The sequence below is a fragment of the Pinus tabuliformis genome, chromosome X (genome assembly GCF_031772625.1).
Source record: "Pinus tabuliformis cultivar Carrire ecotype Pingquan chromosome X, CPIR1, whole genome shotgun sequence".
In the NCBI taxonomy this organism is placed as follows: domain Eukaryota; kingdom Viridiplantae; phylum Streptophyta; class Pinopsida; order Pinales; family Pinaceae; genus Pinus; species Pinus tabuliformis.
The window spans coordinates 325340983-325350941 of NC_142308.1; positions in this window are offsets into that span (position 1 = coordinate 325340983).

Here is a 9959-nt window from a genome sequence, read left to right on the forward strand (position 1 = left end):
TAAAGAATGCGCTAGCCATCTTTTTGTGCATCGTTGTGGCTGCGTTCAAAGAATACATCCACAAGTTCTTGGAGGTATATCTGGATGAATGGACTGTCTTTGGATTAGTTAAGCACCATGTAGCAAGCTTACGCTTGATGCTGGATACTTGCCACCAAAACCAGATTGTGTTGAACCTTAAGAAGTGCACATTCCTCATCCCCTTTGGAAACCTACTGGAACATGTCGTTTGCAAACAAGGACTGATGGTGGACCCTGCGAAGATTGACGTTATTCTAAATTTGGAAGCACTGCGAAGTGTTAAACAACTGCGTGCTACCCTGGGGCATATAGGGTACTGTAGGAAGTTCATCAAAAGTTATGCCCGAATAACAACGCCTATGGAAAAGCTATTGAAAAACGATGTTACATAATGTTGGAATGATGATTGCATGAAGAGTTTGGATGTCCTGAAGGGGAAATTGGCCTCCACTCCAATCTTGGTCTTCCCAAAATGGGATGTGGAGTTTCATGTACATGTTGATGCGTCATGTATTGCACTGGGAGTAGTACTCACACAAAAGGGTGCCGAGGGCGTGGATCGCTCGATCTTATTTGCAAGTCAAAGATTGTCCAAAGCAAAAAAGAACTATTCCACCACCAAGCGTGAGGGGTTAGTGATGGTGTACATGCTCCAAAATACCTACACTATTTACTCGTAGGACATTTTAATATGTATACCGACCATTTCACGTTGAAATACCTGGTCAATAAACCTGTGTTGGGGGGGCGCATATGCAGATGGCTCTTACTATTCCAAGAATATGATTTTGAGGTCATAGTCAAGCTGGGATTCCTGAACACAAGACCAGATCACTTGTTGCGAATTGAGATGGGCGAGGAACCCACTAATTTGGAGGAGGGATTACCTGATGCACAATTCTTTGTGGTGCACATCGCGAACGAACACTTTGAAGATATAATCCATTTTCTAACAACAACGATGGTGCCAAAGGAATATTCTGTCCAACAAAAGAAGGAATTGGTGGTGTGTGTGGTGGATTTTTCTGTCATCGCGGGGCACCTATACAAAATGGGGAATGATGAGATATTGTGAAGATATGTACCTGAATTCGAATGAAGCTAGATCCTCGCAGAAGCACATAGGGGTGCTACAGGAGGACACTATTCCAAATGCGCAACCGCATAGAAGATTCTTCACGTAGGGTTATGGTGGCCAACCCTGTACCAAGATTCGAAAGCGCACTATAAGGCCTATGATATATGTTAAAGAACAGGAAAACCATCACAGAGGGACGATATGTCGTTACATCCATAAATGACACTACAACCATTTGAATAAATGGGCAATCAACTTTGTGGGACCAATCAAACCTCAAGGAAAGACAGGCGCACACTACATCATCACTGCGACAGAGTACCTGACATGATGGGCGAAAGCACAACTGGTCAAAGACTACATAGCTGCCACAGCTGCGAATTTTTTGTTCAAAAATATGTTGACTCGATTTGGTTGTCCGAAGATCTTAATGAGTGATTGTGGAACAAATTTCCTGAATGAAATCATCAACACACTCACAGAAGAATTCCAGGTGTATTATCAGAAAAATACACCATACCATCCACAAGCTAATGGGATAGTAGAGGCATTCAACAAAATACTAGAGACTACAATGACCAAAGTATGCAACGCACAGTGAAATGATTGGGACTTGTGCGTACCTGCCATGCTATGAGCTTATAGAACAATGTACAAAAAACTGATATGATAGACACCTTTCCGGTTAGTTTATGGCGTGGAAGCTATCATGCCGATGGAATATATTGTACCTAGTCTATGAATAGCAGCGCTTATAGGAATGTTGGACCGCAAATCTCTGGAACAAAGGCTCATGCAACTAGAAGAACTCGAGGAAGAACAGTTTTTGGTTGGATTTCATCAGCAGGTACAAAAGCAGTGTGAAAAATCTTGGCACGACTACCTGTTGATGCCCCGAAAATCATTACATCAACATCGGGGGATAACCACCCGGTCTGGACCTTAATACAACTCCTTTTCTATTGGGATGGTGGCTCCGACTGGATATAATGGGACCAGTTTCCCAGTAATAAAAAGTGGATGGATGAGTGATTGGTTTTCTAATAAATGATAATGAATGGATGACTTAATCTAAAAAGTGAAAATACAAATGACTATTCTATCCTGGGAAGCTTCTATTCTTAAGTGCAACGCTTGATGATCTCTGTTCATCAATAGGCATATAGATGACTCTATTTAATAAACATAGACATTCATTCACATAATAATTGCTTTGTTTAAATAGTTGAACAAAGTAATTAATAAAACATTGTTACACTTATCTTTTTATATTACTGATACATGTATGATTAGAAGAAAAGCATGCTGTAAACATCCAATCGTGGAAAGTATAAAGAATGTTGTTAAAACACATGCATATATTCAATAATAGCAAGAGTGATCAAATAACAATTCACATAAAAAAGAATGAATTCAGACATAGATAGTAGTACCATATGAGCTGCAAATCATTCCCAACATCAATCGCAATTTGAATTCCTTCTTCCGACTCAGAAATACTTTTAAATAAAGGTAGTAGTGCACTTCCACATAAAAGATTTGTTATCAAAATTGGAATAATTGGCCTAGTCTTTATAGAAAAATATATACCTGAAGTACAGTAGTGTAACTTCAGGTTTAAGTCATATACAAAAACTTACGGCCCTTTCCAATGCATCGAAAGGGTCTATAAATACTTCATTAAACTAACTAACTACAAAAATAAAATAATACTTAATTGGTACAACTTGATCTTGAATATCTTCCTCATAGCAATCTGGTAGTCGACAGCATGATTCATCACTCTGGCTGTTTGCCTTTCGACCTGAGTTGGCATATTGCTAGCATTGGTTCCACTTCTTAAGGGCGGCTGAGAGGAGAATTGAGTTGAGCAGCATAGGTGGCATCTTGTATATCGGTAATGATACACCCGATTGCATCTGTTAGGCACTTGAGGGCGCCTCTATGGCTGTATGGTTTTACTAGGAACAACCAATAGGTGTCCCAAGTTAAACTGTTAATACCTGCGATCAATCTCCCATTCTTTTCCAGCTCTTGATAACATGATTGCTCCAATGTTTTAGCCGATAGTAATTTACCTGGTGTACATTGAGAGATCATATTAGATAAATAGAGAGTATCATTAATTAATTCAACCAAATTACTTGTGGTTAATTTGCATCTAGAAACTGCTCTCTCTGCCTTCATTAACTGGGACTGCCATTCCATAAATAGGATTTCTTTATGGGATTCTAAGATTTTTGGCAAATTTGCTGCCTGTCCCTCATCAGTGTCCTGCCAATCAAGAAAATTTGTCAAGGTCTCATCGGCCTGCTCTAAGTCTTGTCTAGCATCGACTGATTTATCGATTATTGATGCTGTTATGTCACACAGGGGTTCCACTTGAGCAATTTTCTGACATAATAATCTTATTTGTGTTACCAATGCCTTATTAATCTGTAGTGCTTCTACTCTGAACTCGACAGGCTGCGGAAGATTCTTGAACTTCTCTATTTGACCTGATAATTAAGCAATTTGCTCATCTTTTGTCTTTACCATCTGTTCATTCATTGCTTTAAATTTTGCTAATGCTTCTGACAGTTCTTTCTATTTTTGAATTGCACTCGAATCGATCCTTTGTTTTTCTTCATGCAACTGCTTATTCAATTGATTATTTATCTGTTGCTACATGGACAATTGCTATTCTAATTGTTCTGCTTTCTTCTGTGCCTCTGATAGCTGTGCTTGTAGCGAAGCGATTGCCTGGTCCTTTTCTTTTAACAGATTACTCACTTCTGATGCCTTGTCCATGGTGGCCGCCGAATAGGCTCCAGCATATTGGGACAATTTTGTTAGGTCATCAAAAGGATCAAACTCCTCCTTCCAAACCACATTGGCTGTCACTGTTTGTTCAGGGAACAGGGAAGGTTGATCAATCCTTCTCCTTTTCCGCTGTCGCTTTACTACAACCCTGTGCTTTGGGCTATAAAAGACATCCAATGGAGGTATATCCTCCACTTGCAAAATGATTTGATCCGAAGTATCTTTGGGAATTATTTCTATGTCTGTAGTAGGGGGTAGGCCACTGGTTCCACTTCGAACCTCTTTTGATGTTGTATCCTGTGTATCAGCCGCTTTGTATGTATCGGCTTCTTTTGAGCTTTCTAGATTGCTTATGATTGAACCAAATTGCTGCCATTCCTGGAGCAACTTTGGGTCAATCTGGGCATCGACATTCACATCCACGCTGCTCTGCTCCTGCTCTTTCCTTCGTGCTCCTTCACATATCCTCTCTTGTTCATTCCTCTGTAGTTCCTCCTGTTCTTTCCTCTGGAGTTCCTCCTGCTCTCTTGTTTGGACTTCTCCAGCAATTTCTGATGTAGTAGGAGGTTCATTGGTAAGTTGCTGTTCAGGCTCGCTTGACTGTGTCATCGAGGCCATTGCTAACAAATCTAGAGGCAGAGTTTGCAACCTCTGCTCTCTAAGTCTGTTAAATTCGACTAACCCGTCGTCGTGATATCTCATTCTAGATAGCGTTTGAACCTGAAATAATGACTCGGCCGAGGAGAATAGGTCATCAAAATCATCTTCTTTATGTTCAAATTTAGTGAGTTTTGCCTGTTCAAGTGCATTATAGGCGACTTTGTTTGGATCAAATCGTATGTTAGGAAGAGTGGTGAGATTCAGTGTATTAATATTTTTAGCTTCTTTCTCTGCATGTTTATAGTCATGCAGAGCATAAACGCCACACCTTAGAGGAAAAGGAGGCTAGACCTGCTTCTTTTTATTCCTTAGATTTGGTGTAACTCCTTCGGATGTAAGCTGATAGAGTATCTCTCAAGCAAATAGTTTGTCAGGTATATACAAGGGGAGAACATGAGGCTTGGCATGACTGCCGAAAACTCTTACATATGTAAATTTTTCTTCTCCGAACTAATTTCCTAAGGCTGTCAAGTCAATCTGTGCTTGTGAGGAAATCTTAGGAGCAAGTTTGTCAAAAATTGCATAGTAAATGGGTAACATAAATCCATTGCAAACTTGATATAGGTGGTGTTTATAGTGGGCTTTCCACAACTTCTGGTGGTAGATATGAATGGGCATGGGGTCCTGTGGAGTCCATCTCCACCCCAGCACAGGAAATTCGGAGTTAAAACAGAGAGTATCTAAGATGTAGGCACTCAAGTAAAATGGAGGAATGAACCTTTCAGTAATGCGGGATTTGTTTCTGAATTCAAGAACAGCTGTTGCTAACTTATCAGATAATATATTCCCCCAGTCCATTATTTCACTATTGCATGCTGCTTCCATTAAAGGTACCATCTCTATAGTGAAGTTTGAGGAATCATGCAACCCCCAAATCCTACACATCATCACTCTGGCATAATAATAAGGAGAACACAAGGAATCGACAGAGTACTTACCCGAGGACTCATGCTTGTGCTTCGCTGGGTTTTGTCTCCAATCCCGTATAGGTGCTTATTCAATGTCATTTTCATCTCTGAACTTCTCCAGAAACGCTTTGTTATACTTCTTCTCTGGTGCGGGCAAATGGTACATTTGTCTCAAATCATCGGGTTGAAACGAGCCGAAAACTCTCCCGTCGATAGTGCAAAATATTCTGTTTGTAATTGGGATTTCCTCAATTGCCCATCTTACCACATCTATGTATGGAAGAATTTGCTCTCGGGCCGCTATCCAGTGTAGGTAAGAATCGGCCAAATCCTTTAGGGTTGCATCGAACTTCCGGGTCGGGTCTGCTGTGGCTTGTACTGATGTTACCTAAGGCTCTTCGGCCTCAACCAGATTATAGATGCTCTGCCAAGTAGTTTTACAGAGACCAAGACATGTGGTGTCCGAGATTAATCCCTTTTTACTTGGTCCCAGATCGGCAGTGTGTTGTCCTGTTACTGCGGAAGCTGAAGCTATTCCAGATTTCTTAGACTTTTTCCCCATTTGGCCTACATTTGCTGCTTCGGAGGAGCTCTACACAGGGGATAAAATGAACGTAATGCGGAGAATAGGTGGCGCAAACCAAATATGAAAGAGTTATATCAATCAATGAATAATGGAAGACTAACATAAGGTGGCCACGGATACAATATCTGAAGAGATTTTGGCATCATTGCTTCATTAATTAGCCGTTTAAACCTTTCAATCATTTAAATTCTCATCATATCGTTTATTGGCTGAATAATTCATTTTAGCGTGGCTTTGATGTTTTGGTGGTTGGGCGTAAGTGAATCACTATCGGGAAGAGAAATACCTTTAATACTAATCAAACATAATATATCCCAGCCTTATCAATCCTTTTTGAAAGTTGCGCCTAGCTTTATCGCAATCGGCGATCGGAGGAATGCTTAAGTTGTTATATTGGTGTCCTTTCGAAATCCCCGATCGCCGATAGCGATATCGCCAATTCGCATCGGGAGTTTTTAGAAGAGGGCTTTTAATTGCATGCATGTTACATTCCCCGATCGCTGATAGCGATATCGCATCGGAGCAAAGAGAGGGGCCTTTTGTTATGATCGCTTGCCTTACCAATATTCGATAGTTATTCACACTTGTCGCATCGGGGAAAACCAATGGGTCTTTTGTTATGCATCCTTTGTTATTGCGATATGCGATCTTGCGATCGCTTTATCGCAATAATAAAGGATTATTCATTTTTTTATTATAAGACCGATTATGTGTTTTCTCAAAAGGTTTATAATGTTTTATTTCTTTTCAGACCTTTTGAGGAATGATAAGTTGATACCAATTTAATCTAAAAGGGACCCATTTCATATTATAGTTTTGAAAGTAAAAAATTTTATGAAATGGGGGGTTGTTGTATAGCGCAACAATTGGCGATTCGCTAGGAGAAACAATTATCTCTGAGAAATACTGAAATATTTAGACTTTCTTTGTATAGGAATCTTTATCAAAGAGGAAAATTATAATATAACTAGGTATACATACATTCTAAATAAAATAAGAGCTATTTTTGCTAATTTCTTCTCTCGTTAAAATTAGATACATTCTAAGTTTTAAATTGGCCTCTATTGGTTGATAATGATAAAACAGAAAACCTTTCCAACTTAGCCTTTTTAATTGACTCCTTTGTCATAGGTACTCTGCTGCCAGCAAACGTTCATAGTTTCGACAGGGATACCTTTTAACCATTTGATTGTCCATTATCCCATCCATTTCAAAGTAGGATTAAAAGAATGAATTCAAAATATTCTTTCATATCTTGTATTTCTTTTTTTTCCTTTTCTATTGTTTTGTAAGATTAAAAGCCATTGTCCTGGTTTGGTGGCCAGCTGTTTGACAATGCCATTCACTGGTAGTAATCTAACTGAACAAGCTGGCTCGTGATGAGACCCCTTGTCTTATGATTATAAGCCATTACCCTATTTTGGTATGCAGTGTTGGTAATGTCGGTTAAACTATTTCCCAATGATCATGGTAAGCAGGCTTGTAATAAGACCCCTTATCTTTTATATCAAATATTTTAGAATTACACTCTGAGTAATCATAAACTTGGATGAATGGGATGGACAATTTTCTCCTTAAGAGAGAATGGATGACAGGGTAAGAGTTGAAGATGCTAAGATTGAATTAATTTCTATTTTGATATTGATAACCTTTTTGTGGCCAATTTGAAAACCATAAAATGATTTACAATACTTCTAAATCTTGAGAATATTTCAGAAAAATGAAATGGGGTTTCAGAATGTGAATATACCTAATTTCCTAGAAATTTTCCCTTTTGTTTAAGGCTTCTATTTTAAAAGTAAATAACAAAACTACTTCTTTTGAGCAACTTTTCAATATAGCAAAGGCCAATGGAAGATATCTTACAACTTTATTTCCTAATGGTCCTACAAACTACAAACTCTACTGAACTTATAAAGGGAGAAGGGGTTTCCTCCTCAATTGAAGCATTTCTTTAAGATGAGGCCATTAACAGGAAGAGAATCTCTCTTACCTGATAAATCTTGTAATATGAATGTCGAATGGCCTATCTTCTCGTAGATCTGAAATGGTCCAAGCCACATTTTCTGGAACTTGGTGTGTTTTCCTTTATCCTCATGGGCTTTGTCCCATTTCAGAACTAGATCACCAACCTACAACTATTTTGAACTGGATGAAGTTGAATCAAAAGATGACTTGATAATTTGCTGATGTTTTGCATGAGTAATTTTGGCCTTTTCTCTTTCTTCTTCTAATTTTAAGATTTGATCATGTCTAAGTTGAATAGAAGAAGAGGGGCTTTCTTTAATAAACTGAACTAGGGATAGAGAAGGAAGCACTAGATTCATTGGTAGCACTGATTCTTTCCCATATACAAGGTTGAATGGAGAAGTTCCTATGGAAGCCTTCTGCGTTATTCTATCAGCCCATAGTGCAAATATTAAAGATTTGTGCCAGTTTTTATGATTCTGTTCAATAGTTCGCTTAATAACTTTAACTAGATTTTTATTGGTAGATTCTGCTAAACCATTACCCTGGGGATAGTAATTTGCAGAATATTTCAGTTTAAACCCTCTTTTAATAGTGAACTCAAACATAGCATTTCTAGAGAAATAAGATGCATTATCGAAAACAAGAGCATTTGGGACACCAAACCTGGTAATGATGAATTGATCTATGAATTCCATAATTGCCTTAGAATTTGTTGTCTTTAAAGGAATCGCCTCAACCCACTTAGTAAAGTAATCAGTGGCAGTAAGGATATACTTATGCTGTTTGGATGAATGTGGAGTGATTTCTCCAATGATGTCCAATCCCCATTGCTCAAATGGTTGTTTAATGTTGATTGGTTGCAAAGGGAAAGTTGGCTTTCTTTGTCTTCCACTGGAAGTTTGACAACTTCGGCATTTTCTTACATATTCATGAGCATCTCTGAACAAGGTGGGCCAATAGTATCCAGCATGAATAATTTTGTGGGCTGTTGTGTTAGCTCCAAAATGTCCTCCTGCTGGTCCATCATGTAGTTCCTGCAAAACCTTTTGTGCTTCAGGTTTTTCTCGGCATCTTAACAAAATCGAACCATAATTTTGCCTAAAAAGTACATCATCAATGATTGTGAAGTTTTTTTTCTTTTAATCTAATGGCCCGTTTGTTTTTATAAGACAGGTTAGGAGGTGCATATCCATTTTTCAAATGAAAGATCAAGTCTGCATATTGCGATTCAGAATCAGTAATACTTATCTGATTGATTTCTTCAATATGTTCTGTATCACCTGGTTCTTGAATGTTGGATGCTCCTACTAATAACCTGCAAAAACCTTGGCCTCTAACAATATTTGCTGGCTTGATTTCCAAGTCATATTCTTGAAGTGCTATAACTCAGTTTGCCCTTTTTTCACCTAATTCCCTTTAGATTAGTAATTGCCTTACTGCAGGAAAAGGAACTATAACTTTTGTATGGGCTTTTAAAAGGAAGGGTCTGTAATGTTTGATAGCTTTATACATAGCAAAGGCTCATTTTTCAACTTCGGAATAATTTAGTTCAGCACCCTGCAGATTTGAACTATAAAATGAAATCGATGCTTCCAAGTTGTGATCATTAATCTGAGTGAGTACTGCTGCATAAGATGAATCGGACGCGATAGTATACAATGTGAAATGATTAGAAAAATTAGGAGTGTTTAAAGCGGGGGCATTGATTATTGATTGTTTGATTGAATCAAATGCTTCCTTTTCTGCAAATCCCCATCTAAACACTGAATTTTTCTTAATCATAGTTTGTAATGGTAAAATGATGTGGGAAAAATCGGGAACAAATCTCTTGACAAAATTAATTTGACCTAAAAATGACTGCATGGATTTTTTATTATGAGGAAAAGGAATTTCAGAGATTTCTTTAATCCTATCCGGATCAATATAAATACCA